General features: G+C 53.0%; 1 pseudogene; it reads left to right on the forward strand.

Annotated features, from left to right (window-relative positions):
* The first annotated feature begins 310 nt into the window (after positions 1-310).
* LOC149127950 (telomerase reverse transcriptase-like) lies at positions 311-12,586 on the forward strand (annotated as a pseudogene).
* The last annotated feature ends 2,562 nt before the right edge of the window (positions 12,587-15,148 follow it).

The following is a 15,148-nucleotide window of genomic DNA, read 5'->3' on the forward strand; positions in this document are numbered from 1 at the left end:
GTTGGACTGAATGAAGGGCATCTCTCACTGGTGCTCTTTATAAGGCATAGTTGGCGACACCAGTTTGTTTTTAGCTTCCATCATGGCAGTTTGTTAACAGAAAGCCATCTGGTGAGTCAGCAACCACAACTGTCACCTTTCCTGTGGGTGCTGTGTGAGCGTCTGGGTGACGTCCTCAATCATACCCAAGTGGGCTGACTGGGCCCTAGGTCCAGGGGTCTTAGTTCTGTTCCTCTGTAGCCCAGAGTTTGATGTGTAGGGCAGTGCTGCCTGGCTGGTTGCACCTCTGGGCCACGTCTGGCCAGCCAACATGGCAGTATATGGCGAGGATTTGTCTAGGGCAGCCTTCACCTTTGTCCCACCTGTCACTGGGCAGATGGTTTCCTTGACAAACAGTGACATGGACAAAGGTGTCATTGAAGGAGGTGAAGAAGTGACAGATACCAAAGATACTCTCTCTTTCAGAAACCTGGTATCCAGGCTAATGACCTGTTCTTATCCTTCTCTTTGTGAGGTGTTACTTCTGTGTGTCTTCTTCAGACTCTACCACTGAAATGAGAGGGCAAGGCCAAGACACCAGTTTTTACAAAGAGGAGTTCACTTGGGTGGCCAGCATAGGAGGTAAGGGCTCTTGCTCTAAACCACCTGTTTCCTTGTTGCTCAGGGAGGGCTTTGCCATAGGCACAGAACAGCAGCTGGGGGAAATTCAGGAGGAGTCTTGGGCTTTCAGGAATGGCCTTGTATGTTTCTTCTGTGCACTGGAAGATTCTCAGGTGATCTGGTCTTGTGATCAGTAATAGCATATCTTTGCATTGTTACACTTGGACACATCTGTCCTAGGAGATATTTTTCATGTACTCTATAGAATACTATACAGCAGTCAAAAACAATGAAACCCAGTCATTTGCAACAAGATGGAGGAATTTGGAAAACATCATGCTGAGTGAATTAAGCCAGTCCCAAAGGGACAAATATCATATGTTCTCCCTGATTGGCGACAACTAACTGAGCACCAAAGGGGAAACTTGTTGAAGTGAAATGGACACTATGAGAAACAGTGACTTGATCAGCTCTTGTCCTGATGGTTGATGTACAATGTAATAGTTTATCCATTTTAGTATTTTTTTTGTTCTAGTACCATTGGTTGAACTCTGTAATTAACACACAATTATTCTTAGGTGTTTAAATTTTAACTGAAAAGTGATCCCTGTTAGGAATTTGGAAAACATTATGCTTAGTGTAATAAGCCAATCCCAAAGGGACAAATACTACTTGTTCTCCTTGATAGGTGACAACTAACTGAGCACCAAAAAGGAAACCTGTGAAAGTGAAATGAACATTATGAGAAACGGTGACTTGATCAGCCCTCACCCTGACTGTTGATGAGCAGCTTAATATGTTATCCCTCTTAGTATTTTTTTGTTTGTTCTACTTAATACTTTTGGTTGAATACTGTAATCAATACACAATTCTTCTTAAGTGCTGAAACTTAACTGAAAAGTGATCGCTGTTAAATATAAGAGTGGGAATAAGAGAGGGAAGAGATGTGCAATTTGGGACATGCTCAAGCTGACTTACCTCAAACGGTAGAGGTAGAAACATACCAGGGGATTTGAATTCAATCCCATCAAGGTGGCATGTACCAATGCCATCTCACTAGTCCCAGTGATCAATTTCTGTTCACAATTGATCGTAATGAAAGGACTAAGAACCAAAGGGATCACATAAACAAGAATAGTGTCTGCAAATACTAGCTGATAGAATAAAAAAGGGAGAGAATGATCCAACATGGGAAGTGAGATACACAGCAGACCCATAGAATGGCAAATGTCCTAACAGCACTCTGGCCTCATAATCAGCCCTTAAGGCATGCGGATCCGGCTGAAAAGCCCATGAGAGTATTTCAGGCATGGAAAGCCAAGACACTCTGGGAGGAAAAAAAATAAATAAATAAACCTAAATGAAAGATCTCCGCGAGTGAGATCCCAGTGGAAAGAACAGGTCATCAAAGAAGGAGGTAGCTTTCTCTGAAGGGAGGAGAGAACTTCCACTTTGACCATGGCCTTGTCTAAATATGATCAGAGTCAGTGAATTCAGGGGGCTTCCATAGCCTTGGCAGCTCATGACAAGAGCCTAGGGTGATTACTGATGCCATAAACAAGAGTGTCAATTTGTTAAGTCAATAACAGGAGTCACTGTGCACTTATTCCTCATGTAGGATCTTTGTCCTTAGTGTGCTGTACATTGAGATTTAATACTATAACTAGTACTCAAACAGTATTTTTCACTTTATGTTTCTGTGTGGGAGCAAACTGTTGAAATCTTTACTTAATGTATGCTAAACTGATCTTCTGTATATAAAGAGAATCAAAAATGGATCTTGATGTGAATGGAAGGGGAGAGGGAGTGGGAAAGGGGAGGGTTGCAGGTTGGAGGGACGTTATGGGGGGAAAGCCATTGTAATCCATAAGCTGTACTTTGGAAATTTATATTCATTAAATAAAAGTTAAAAAAAAAAAAGAAAGAAGCAGCAATTGTCCTCTCAAAAAACAATTTGCATGTGGTTGGTGATATATAACAAAGTTGAAGAAATTGGTTTCTTTTTTCTGGCAGGGCAAGGGTAGGAACCCTTATGAGGAAACCATTTTTTTTTTCCTTTTAAAGATTTTATTTATTTGAAAGGTGAAGTTATGGGGTATAGTTGGTGGGGTGGGAGACAGAGATATTTCTTTGGCTGGCTCACTTCCCAAATGGCCACAGTGGTTGGGCTGGGTCAGTCCAAAGCCAGGAGCCAGGAGCCTCTTCCACATTTCCCATGTGGGTGCAGGGGCCCAAGTATTTGGGGCATTATGCAGGGAGCTTGATCAGATGTAGAGCAGCCAGGATTTGAACCGGCACCCATATGGGATGCCAGTGCTGCAGTTGGCAGCTTTACCCACTATGCCACAATGCTGGCTTCACCTTTCGTATTTTGGATGAGCCTCTTACAATATTACTTTGTTAATTATTTTTTAATTTATTGATTTTTATGGATCTTTTTAGTGTTTTCCTTGTGCCAGAATCTTTTGAGGCTTGTCCAACTGAACCAGAGATTGACATTCTCTCTCCAACCTGTGAGAGGCCTTTATATAAACAGGTAAATAAAGAGGAAAATGTTCCTGGCAATAAGCACTGCGGGTTCTTGAATAAGGGTAAAGGGACAAGTAGCACTGGCTAAAGACATGCCTTTAAGCAGCCACTTCTGCAAATTTAACTGATATGTTGCCATTTATGTAGATTGGGAGAAGAGTAAGCCAGGGAGAACTTTTTTTTTTTTTTTAGATTTACTTATTTTGAAAGAATTTAAGGATCCTAGAGGGTGTTGGGGCAGAGGTTTCTAAAAGGCTGATTGTTAGGTAAGGAATCTTGAAGGTGGGCTGATGCTGTCATGGAGCTGATTTCTCTTTTCTAGAAGTTCTCATGGAAGATTGTGGCCATAGCTTTTTCTCTTTATGGATCTCAGTCATCTATTTTTGTTTGTTTCAGTTGATGGGCTTTTCTGTTTTGATCTTTGTGATATAGATGGATCTTTTTTTTTTTTTTTGACAGGCAGAGTGGACAGTGAGAGAGAGAGACAGAGAGAAAGGTCTTCCTTTGCTGTTGGTTCACCCTCCAATGGCCGCTGCGGCTGGCATGTGGCAGCCGGTGCACCGCGCTGATCTGAAGCCAAGAGCCAGGTGCTTCTCCTGGTCTCCCATGGGGCGCAGGGCCCAAGAACTTGGGCCATTCTCCACTGCACTCCTGGGCCATAGCAGAGAGCTGGCCTGGAAGAGGAGCAACTGGGACTAGAACCCGGTGTGCCAGCGCCGCAGGCGGAGGATTAGCCTATTGAGCCGCAGCGCCGGCCTCTTTCCTTTTTTTTTTTTTTTTTTTTTTTTTTAACATATGGATCTTTGTATAATCTTTTTTGTCTGAAGAGATGTTCCTCAGGATTTAACTTAATTAGCAGTTTTGTGACATCTGTTGATCCTTGGGAAATGTCACTGTACAGATGTTTCCCAAAATTAACCCTACATAGGTAACTTTGAGTAACTTATCCTATGTGAAGCAAGTAGAAAAACAAGTTGTTTTTACCTTTTGAAGCTCTCAGAATTTTCCTCTCTCTCTTTGCTTCCCTAATTAAGCTGCAGCTGTCTCTTGCCTCAACCTGATGCCCTGATCCTGTCTCATGCAGTTTCGTTCCTGTACTTTCATTGGTATAGTATTAGAGTCACAAATGCAAATAATGAAATAAAGCCTTCAGATAACCAGAATGACCAAGCAAAAGTGACAACCAAGCCCCAAATTATTGTTTATTCATGGAATCCTTCTTTGGCAGAGTTTTGAAGTGCTGATACTGACCGACTCTCCTTTTCCCTCTAAGCTCTTTAAAGTTCCCTAAAGTCTCATTATTTGCAAAATCATAAAAAATAGGATGATACAAATACATTAACAGAAGTTAAATTTCCATCAATAAATTTGTGGAAAATATGCATTTTTTAAAAAAATTTTATTTAAGTTATACAAATTTCATATATTTCATATATACAGATTTAAGGACATAGTGACACTTTCCTCCTCTACCCTCCCTTTCAATTTGCATTTTTTGAAGAAATTTTTGAAGCCCTCGCATATATTATGTCACTTATTATTTAAAAAATTATTCATCTTTGAAATATCAAAGTATTATTCCTTCTTAACTCCTTAGGTGACTACAACAAAATCTATTTTTTGAAAGATTTATTTATTTTATTTGAAAGGCAGAATTACAGAAGGAGAAGGAGAGAGAGAGATCTTCCATCAACTGGTTCACTCCCCAGATGGCCGCAATAGCAGGAGTTGGGCCAGACCAAATTCATCTTCCTCATCCTTCCCAGGTGGATTAGCAGGAAGCTGGATCAGAAACAGAGCAGCCTGGAATTGAACTGGTGCCCATATAGGATGCTGGTTTCTCAGGTGGCAATTTAACCCACCACACTACAGTGCCAGCCCCTACAGTAAAATCTTCCAGTTTGTATTTCATATATGAAATTATAATTTAGCACAATACCAAAATCATACTGTTGAGAGTGAAGTTCATCATACTGAATTTATTTTTAAATGGTTTTAAATGAGTGTGTTTCTTTTTAAAAAAATGTTTATTTTAATATAATTGAAAGGCAGAATGACAGATTTTCCAACTTCTTCTTCAGTCCACGAATGACTGTAACTGCTTCTGCTGGGCCAGGCCAGAGATAGAAGCCTGGAATTCCATCTGGGTTTTGGCAGTGGGTGTCAGGGTCAGGTCACAGACATTTGAGGCAACATCTGCTGCCTCTAAAGGTGCATCAGCACAAACCTATATCAGAAGCAGAGCAGCTAGAACTTTGAGCCAGCATTCCAAAATGGCCTAGTTTTGCTCGGACCTCTGCACTGACTTGGGAGACCTGGATGAAACTCCTGGCTCCTGGCTTTAGCCTGGCCTAGCGCCAGGTGTTGCAGCCATTTGGGGAGTGAACCAGCAGATGGAGGACCCCTCTGTCTCTCTGTCTCTCCCTCTCTCTCTCTAACTCTGACTTTCAAATAAATAAAAAATAAACCTTAAAAATTTTAAAACCTCTTAATTATAAAAACCCTCCCCACATTAGGTATAGAAGGAATATATATGACAGACCAGGTGTCCCAAATGGTAGCTTTATCTGCGGTGCCACATTTCCCACCATATATTCTTTTAGAGTCAAAAAATATATCTCCCTTTGGCTTCCATTAGATTCCATTCTAATTGCTTCTCAGGCTTTTGGCTAAGATAAGTGTAGATTCCATTCTAGTGATGGGTTATGAATGGCTGACCTGGTAAGGAAATTGATCAGAAAGTTAGGAATAAAATTGCCTGCCACATGTATTTCATTGAAGTACATAAATAATATGATGTGTGTTAATTTTGAATATTTTATTTGTAATAGAAAATAAGGCCTGTGAGTACATTAAAAGTAATTATTAACATCAATCAGAATATTTGAATTTCAGTCTTAGAATCTGATTATTCATTCTCAATGTTTCTGACAAGTCGCTCTTCATGAATGCAGTGATTCTCAGCTAGGACAGGGTTGCACTACCTCAGGGACATTGAAAGTCTGGGAGGGCCTTTTCAGTTATGGTAGTGTCTGGGGAGCACTCCTGGCACCAAATGCTCATTATTAGTGCTCAAGGCAGTCCTCGCTGCCTGAGTTTCCTTTTGCTGGCCACAGTTCTTCACAGATTCCATGGGAGAATCTGCTTGCTTTTGGGAGTTGCTGGAAGATGCCTGCATTCCTTGACTGGAGGCTTTCTCCACCATCTCATTGTCCTTCTGCAGTCCACTGTTCCTCTGACCACAGCTAGCAAAGCTTCTTCACTTGTAAAGACTTCGTGTACTGAGAATGGTCTCACCTACTTTATCTGGGTTAATTTTCTTACCCTAAGAACTTAGACACAATCGCACTTGCAGTCTGTTTTGCCACGTAAGCTAACACATTCACAGGTTCAGGAGATATGGACATCTTTGGGAGGAGGGCTGTTACAGGATGGCCTAGATATATGAACAGAAAGGTGAGGGGGCAAAATCTGAGGCAACTGTTCCTCATTACTTCCAGGCTGATAAATTTGTGTTAAGTCCAGGGTAGTTATTTTGTACAAGAATTGTCTAAATTTCAACTAGATCTGTATGATGTTGTACATTTGACTTCAAATGGAATCGTTTTGGGGCTGGCTTTGAGGCACAGTGGTTAAGCTACTACTTGCAGTGCCGACATCCCATATTGGAGTGCTGATTTATGTCCCCTCTATAATTCTGGTCCTAGTTTGGAAAATGGCCAAAGTGTTGGACCTATGCCACATATGTGGGAGACCTGGATGGAGTGCCTGGCTTTGGCCTAGCCTAGAACATTCTGTTGTGGCCATCTCTGTTCCATTTTTAATTTTTTGTAAGATTTACTTATTTATTTGAGAGGTAGAATTATTGAGACTAGGTCTTCCATTTGCTGGCTCACTCTCCAGTTGGCCACAATGGCCAGAACTGGGCTAATCCAAAACCAGGAGTCAGGAACTTCTTCCATGTCTCCCACGCAGGTGCAAGGGCCCAAGTATTTGGCCATCCTTCACTGTTTTCCCAGGCCATTAACAGGGGGCTGGATCTGAGGTGGAGCAGCTGGTACATGAACTAATGTCCATATGGGATACTGGCGCTGCAGGCCGAGACTTAGCCTTCAGCTTCGTGCTGCTGGACGGCGCCCGCGGAGGCCTGCCCTGGGCCTTCACCACCTGCGTGAGCAGCTACCTGCCCAACACGGTGACTGAGACGCTGCGCGACAGCGGCGCGTGGGGGCTGCTGCTGCGCCGCGTGGGCAACATGCTCATGCACCTGCTGGCGCGCTGCGCGCTCTACCTGCTGGTGGCCCCGAGCTGCGCCTACCAGGTGTGTGGGCCGCCTCTGTAGGAGCTCTGCGCCTGTCGCCCAGGCCCGGCCCTCCTGCACCATGCGCTTGTGGGACCCAGGCGGGCCCCGCGGCCACGCGATGGGTTCGGAACAGCAGCGGTGGCGAGGCCTGGGCGCCCCTGGGCTCGCCGGCCCGAAGTTCGGGGCGTGGGCGTGTCCCGGGCCTGCGCGGTGACGCCTGCGGAGTGTTCGGAGACCACGCGTTCCAGGGCTTCCACGGGAGTGGACTAAGCGGGAGCCCGGCCACTCCGCCGCCCGGTGGTCACCACGTCCGAAGGCTCAAGTGTTCGCGGAGACCAAGTGCTTCCTCTACTACCTGGGCGATGGCGAGCGGCTGCGCGCATCTTTCCCACTGAGCTCCCTGTGGCTCAGCCTGGCGGGCGCCCGAAGGCTGTTGGAGGCCATCTTCTTGGGCTGGACGCCGAGGCCCAGGGGTAGCCGCAGGCCGCGGCCCCTGTTCCGGAAGCTGCTTGTGAACCACACGCGGTGCCCCCAAGGCTCACTCCTCCGGACGCACTGCCCGCTGCGGGGGCCGGCCACACAGGTGCGGTCCCCAAGGCCGGCCGCTGACCCCCAGGAGGACACGGGTTCCTGGCGCCTGGCGCCTGGTGCGGCTCCTGCAGCAGCACAGCAGCCCGTGGCAGGTGCACGAGTTCCTGCCGGCCTGTCTCCAGGCACAACAAGCTTCCCTCCCGAGGAATACAAAGAGGTTCATCTCGCTGGGGAAGCACTCCAAACTCTCCCTGCGGGAGCTGACCTGGTAGGTGAGGGTGCAGGACTACACCTGGCTGTGCGAGAGCCCAGGTGAGCGGGCGTTGGCCAGCGCCAAGCTGGGAGCTGAAGGGGTGGTGAGTAAGGCTGCCCCGTGCCCCCTGGACTGGAAGGTCCCCTGCTGATGGGGTGGGGTGGGGGATGTCCGGTCATGTGCTGGGCAGGGGAGAGGAACAAGGTTAGACTTCCTGTGAGTGCTGCCCAGGAGGAGGGAATGGGGCTCCTGCCCTGGCTCCCTGGGTGGCTGAGCCAGCGCCCCCATCATGTTTCCCATTTGAGCTCCAGGGGACTGTGGCAGTGTCTTGCCAGCTCAGGCCCCCTTCCCGGACTGCTCCTGGATAGGTGGGGCTTGAGTCAGATGGCCGCCTCCCTAGGGCCCGATAGGGAGGGCTTGTTGGGGTGGATGCCCTGCCAGGCTCCCCAAGAAACCGGGCCAGTGATGGAGATATGCAGTGACCGCTCTGTCCTTGTGTTGTGGAAATGCCCCCACAGCGGGAGGCGTGACATCAGCCCCAGGCACCCCCAGCACTGCTCTGTGCACCCACCCAGACATTGTGTGCTCAGGCAGTGGCCACTCTACCGCCTTCGCGGAGGGAGCAGAGATGCTGGGGTTGGGGATCTGCCTTCTGCCGGGCCAGCTGGCCTCCTGCTGCATGGGGCAGGATGGGCTGGCTTTCCCAGTGTGGGCTGTGCATGGGAGAGGTGGTGCGGCTGGTGCTGGGCTGTTTCTGGTCCCTCTTGCTGCAGCTGCGAGGACCCTGTCTCCCTTGCTCTGCCTGCGGCGTTGGCCCAATGGCCTCACCCAGGCCGCTGTGTGCTGCCTGCCGATTCCTCCCCTCCCTGAGGGCTGGCCCTGTGTTCTTGTGTGTGGCTCTTTGTCTGGCTCAGCCTCCTGTCACCCCTCCCCCATTGCCCTTTGACCTTCAGAGTGACTGAGTTCTGTTGTCCCAATGGGGTCCTCTCTCGAGCCTTTGTTTTGAATTTCAGTGATTTCTGTTTATCTTCTTCCTAATGCCTTTTTCAGTCTTTCCTGTCATTCTATAAACTTCTGATGGTGGATGTGTGGCTATGCATTAGCCTCTAAGTACTGATTTGGCTGCACCTTATGTAGTAATATGCAGTTATTTTGATATCAGTTACTTTTTAAAAGATTTGATTTATTTTGAAAGAGAGGAAAAGAGAGAGAGCTTCCATTTGCTGGTTCACTCCCCAGATGGCTGCAACTGCCCGGGCTGGGCCAGGCTGAAGCCAGGAGCTTCCTCCAGGCCTCCCACCTGGGTGCAGGGACCCAAGCACTGGGGTCATCTTCCACTGCTTTCCTAGGAGCATTAGCAGGGAGGTGGAGCAGCCAGGACTGGCGCTCGGCTCTCACATGAATGCCGGCGTTGCACGCAGTCCTTAACCTGCAACTCCACAGCAGCGGTCCCTCTGTGGTGACTTCTGAGGTGGCAGAGCCTGCACAGGGGGACGGTTGAACCATGAGGTCTGGGTGGTATCCTATGGCTCCTGCGCCGGGCTCCCGAGGGTCAGCTCTGCCCGCTCATCATGGTCGACTGCAGGGGTGACGTGGGGTGGCGAGTTCTCAGTCTCCGCGCAGGCGCATGGTGGGACCCTTGGCTGCTACAAAAGCCTCGGCCCCGGGGGGCCATCTCCTGCACCCTGCCACCTCCTGGCTCAGCTGACCGCTCCACAGCACCATCCTCGGCTGGGTGTGAAACCGCGGTGCCATTTGCTCCTGGGTTTTTACTCTGCCGGGTTCCTTGGCTTAGCTGCAGCTCAGCCACACACACGGGTGAGGTTTCCATTACTTCCAGCCTGCTGGACGGCGTTTAGGGAGAGGCTGGCCTGAGTGTGCTGCTCATCATTTCTTTGAGAGGCAGAGAGAGACGATGAGACAGCGCCCATCCTCTGGCTCACCACTGAAATGCCTGCAGCGGTCCCCAAAGCCAGGAGCCAGGAGTAGCCTCCAGGTCCCCGGCGCCATCACCGCTGCCTCCCTGGCGTCCCCGTTCCTCGGGCTTTGCCATCTTCTGCCTTTGGGTCCTTGTAAGCCACCTGTGGGTGGCTGAGGGCATTAAACCTGGCCCAGTGCCATTGGCTCTCCTGAGCAGGGACCTGGACTCTGGCCACTGTCCCTGCTCACCCAGCCGCCGTCCCTATGATCAGGGTCTGCCCTGCCCCAGCCCCTCCCCAGTTTCTCTTGAACCAGTTATTGGTGGGCCCTGAGTTGCCTGCGAGGTCTGATGCCAGGGCCCCCAGGGGTCCAGCTGTGTAACCATGCTGTGTGTCCCGCCAGCCCCTGGTCTTCCGCCCGGAGGCTGTGAGTTTGACGCCGCACCTGGGAGCCCTTTCCATGTTGTCTGCTCTGCGTGCCAACCCGAGCGTTGCCTGTGAGCCACGTGTGCGATGGGATGCCAGGGGCCAGTACACGTGCAGCGACATGTTCACCAAAGCCAGGGCAGCCAGCTCAGGACTGCAGGGCCCCTCATGCCCTGCACTCCCACCATGGCTGCCCCGTGAGGGTGCACATTCCGGGTCTGCCTCGTTCCAGGGCATGGCCACGTCCCGGCCATGGAGCACAGACTGAGGGAGGGGATCCTGGCTAGGTTCCTGTTCTGCCTGCTGGACATCTATGTGGTGGGGCTGCTCAGGTCCTTCTTCTACATCATGGAGACCACGTTCCAGAAGAACCAGCTCCTCTTCTACCGCAGGAGCGTCTGGAGCAGGCTGCAAAGCCTGGGCATCAGGTACCGCGTGTGGCATCCATGTCCCGGCTCCCCACAGGCTGCGAGGCCCTGTGCTGGCCCACGGAGGGGAGGCCCTGTGCTGGCCCATGGTAGCCCTGTGCTGGCCTGCAGAGACCCTGTGCTGGCCCGCGCCCTGTATGCTCATGCTTGGGCTCAGTCCCCTCAGGGCGCTTCTGAGGGACTTGGGTCGTGAGTCGCAGAGACCCCTCCTGCAGGGACACCTGGGGGTACAGGCGTCCCCTCTGGATGACCTTGGTGGGGGTGACATCAGGGGATGGGGCCTGAGTGGTGGGGATGCTGGCTCCTGGTTCTGCTGAGTCAGACCGAGGGATCAGGACTGATTACGCCAAGTCATGCCAAGTGTGAGATGGGAGCCTCGGGCCCCCATGTGGGGGTTCCTGGGAGCTGTCTGTGGTGGGTGAGGGCATCTGTAGCCCTCGCCCCACCCCACAGAGTGTGCTGTGTCCACGGGGACCAAGGTTCCCTGACCCCAGCCCCGGGGCGTGTTGCAGGCAGCACCTGGAGCCGGTGCGGCTGCAGGAGCTGTCAGATGCAGAGGTCCAGCAGCAGCCAGGTCGGCCCTGCCCATGGCCCTGACCCCCTCTCACCCCGGCCCTGACCCCAGCCCCAGGTGTGTTGAAGGCAGCACCTGGAGCCGGTGCAGCTGCAGGAGCTGTCGGATGCGGAGGTCTAGCAGCAGGCCAGGTTGGCCCTGCCCATGGCCAGACTGTGCTTCATCCCCAAGCCCAGTGGGCTGCGGCCCATTGTGAACCTGGACTCTGTGGTGGGAGCCAGAACATTCTGCAGGGAGAAGGTGACCTGGCGTCCGTCTTGCCCCACACAAAAGCTCACAGGCTTGTGCCTGTGTGCTCAAAGACGGGTCCTGCTGTGAGTGGACGAGGAGCTGGGGGAGGTGCCCAGCTGGGCCTGGGAGCCCACAGGGGGCACTGGCCAGGGCCCTCGGAATCCTGCTGTGGCGCCGCATGGAGGGGAGGAAAGAACAGCTGTCGCTGCCCCCTGAGGACCGCAGGACTCGTCCAGTGGCTCCCCCTGCCCCCGGTGGCTCTTTCTGTGGCTTTGCCCCCATGGCTGCTGGTGCCTCTGCCACGGTGGGGTGATTTTGTCACTAGTTAGCTTTGCTGCAGTCACTCCAAGGACCTGGCCTCTGTCAGGGGGTGCTGCGGACCCCAGCCCCAGGCAGCTGCTCAGCTGGAGGTGGATGGATGGCTAGCATCCCTGAGGGTCACATGTGTTGCTGGGTGAGGGTTCCTGAGGTGCAGTGACAGGAACCCTGAGGGGCCCGGCCAGTGGGCTGAAGGCCAGCTCTGCAGTGGGCTCTCCCAGGACCCTGGGAAGCTGGGTGGGCTTGTGGCTGCCTGCCCTCTACAGCCCCCCTGAGGCTGCATCCTGTGTGCCCCAGGCCCAGTCCTGGACCTCGCACATCAGGACACTGTTCAGCATGCTCAATTACGAGCAGGCGCAGCGGCCCGGCTTGCTGGGTGCCTCTGTGCTGGGCCTGGGCGACGTCCACTGGGAGGCCCTGGAGGCTGCAGCTGACCCGGCCCTGACCGCAGCCTTCAAGAGCATCCTGGACTGAGGCTGGAGGAGCCGGGCACATCGCTGTCGGGGGAGGGGTCATCTGTGACACAGGGCAGGGCCTGTCCTTGGGGCCTTCTTCCTTCAGGTCAGTCCCCTCCCTGCTGTCCTCAGGGGAGCAGAGCCCACCACCGAGTCCTCTCAAGACCCCGTCATGAACAGCCAGGAGGCAGCTCATGGAAGACCTGGCCATGGGCCATGGACCTGTGAGCATGTGCCCTGCCCCGGGCCTGCTCATCACCCCCGAGTGATCCAGGGCTGCCAAGGGAAGCCCTGTGCTGTGTGCTTGGTTAAGCTGCCCAGCTTGAGTGAGGGGAGGCCCCAGGCGCTGACCCACATGTACCTGGGAGCAGCAAACTACCCACCCCCTCATCCAAAGTCCAGGCTGAGCATTCCTGACCCAAGGTGTCCACTGTGCAGCCCCCCCCCCCAGGCCTCCCCTTGCCCCGTCCCTGCCTCCGTCCCTGCAGTGGTCCTCTGGAGCCAGTGTCTGGTGCAGTGTGTGTGGACTCCCCTCCCGTCCTCAGATACCAGGGCAGGAGGACATGTGGCCGCTGTGGGGGAGTCTTGTTCACGTGCTGGAGCCACGTATCTGTCAGGCAGCGTGGCACTGCCTAGTGCCTGATGAGGATGAGTAGGGAGCCCCCTTCCCCCGGCAGGCCCCAGCGTACAGGGGGCCTGGTGTGACCTGAGGACCCTACTGAGAGCAGGAAGGGCAGTGCTGGGGGGGATTTGGTGAAGGAGTGGCCTCAGCCACAGGGGTGGCTTGGGCAGCCTGAAGCCTGGCAGAGCAGGCACCTGTGTGACATTTCAGCTGCTGTGAGCAATTCTAGAACCTAACGGGATGTCACAGATGGGGTCATGGACATGGACCTTGGACGGGACTCCTGGCACCTCGTGCTGGGTTTTATGGCATGGGATGTGCCCCTTTGCTGCTGCATTCAAAAGATGTCCTGGTGACTAAGCCGACACGCCCAGGGGACCCCAGACCATCCTGGTGACTAAGCCGATGTGCTCAGAGGGACCCCAGACCTTCCTGGTGACTAAGCCGACATGCCCAGGGCACCCCAGACCATCCAGGTGACTAAGCTGATGTGCCCAGGGCACCCCAGACCATCCACGTGACTAAGCCGATGTGCCCACAGGGACCCCAGACCTTCCTGGTGACTAAGCCAACGTGCCCAGGGGAACCCAGGCCATCCTGTGACTGAGCCAATGTGCCCAGGGGACCCCAGACCATCCTGGTGACTAAGCTGATGTGCCCAGGGAGACCTCAGACCATCCTGGTGACTGAGCCAACGTGCCCACGAGGACACCAGACCATCCTGGTGACAAAGCTGACGTGCCCAGGGCACCCCAGGCCATCCAGGTGACTAAGCCGATGTGCCCATGGGACCCCAGACCACCCTGGTGACTAAGCCGACGTGCCCATGGTGACCCCAGACCATCCTGGTGACTAAGCTGACGTGCCCATGGGGACCCCAGACCGTCCAGTTGACTAAGCCAACATGCCCAGGGGACCCCAGACCATCCTGGTGACTAAGCCGACATGCCCACAGGGACCCCAGACCATTCAGTTGACTAAGCCAACATGCCCAGGGGACCCCAGACCATCCTGGTGACTAAGCCACCGTGCCCATGGGGAACCCCAGGCCCTGCTGTACTGTCACTCAGGTTCTCAGGCTTCACTGAGTTTGCCAAACCTTGGAAAAGCTGAGCTTTCATAATTCACAGATTTATTGGTTCATTTGAGAGCGACAGGGAGGGGGAGAGAGCTTCCATCCACCTGCTCCCCTGGTGGCTGCCATGGTCAACACTGAGCCAGGAGCTCCATCTGGGTCTCCCACATGGGTAGCAGGGGCCCAGGTGCTTGGGCATCCTCTGCTGCCTTCCAAGGCCATTAGGGAGCTGGGCGGGAGCAGGGCAGCCAGGACTCCAGCCAGTGCCTACAGGGGATGCAGTGTTGAGTGGCCACTTTGTGGACACAGGATCCCCACAGGTGAAACGGCATCAGCCTCTTTGCTGCCCAAGCTCTGGCCTTCGCAGTGAGCAGCTCCTGACAGGGGCAGGGCAGGGAGAGGGAGACAGAGGCGGAACCCCCAGGGGGCGGGCTCACAGTCACCTGTGGGGGCTGCTGTGACTGTGAGGGATAGTGCCCCCCCAAAAACAAGATGGCTGTGCCCTGCTCCCCAGTGCCCCCTCCTGGTCGTGCTAACTGTAGTCCCCCATTGGGTGACCTTGTGGTGGTGGTGGCCCTGTCTGCCCCTGGGGGCTGTTGCCCATGAACACGATGTCCAGGAGGGAGGGGCCCTCTGTGGACTCCTCTGTTGTGGCCACATGAGGGCAGCATCTGCTCCTGTGCCAGCCCCTGCCAGTCAGGGATATCACATGGAGGGCTCATGCCCATGGGGGTGTCATGCTGGTCGACCATTGCCCTCTGCAGCCCCTGGGCCATGTCCACATTCACATGAGTGTCCATCTGTCCACACATCCATGGCTGAGTTTTCTGGAGGCTGGGTGTTCACTGGGTCTCTGTCCCCAAGCCCCACCCCTTCCCTCTTGG

This window comes from Oryctolagus cuniculus, chromosome 2 (genome assembly GCF_051225735.1).
Source record: "Oryctolagus cuniculus isolate XC-2025 breed Fujian yellow rabbit chromosome 2, ASM5122573v1, whole genome shotgun sequence".
Classification (NCBI taxonomy): Eukaryota; Metazoa; Chordata; class Mammalia; order Lagomorpha; family Leporidae; genus Oryctolagus; species Oryctolagus cuniculus.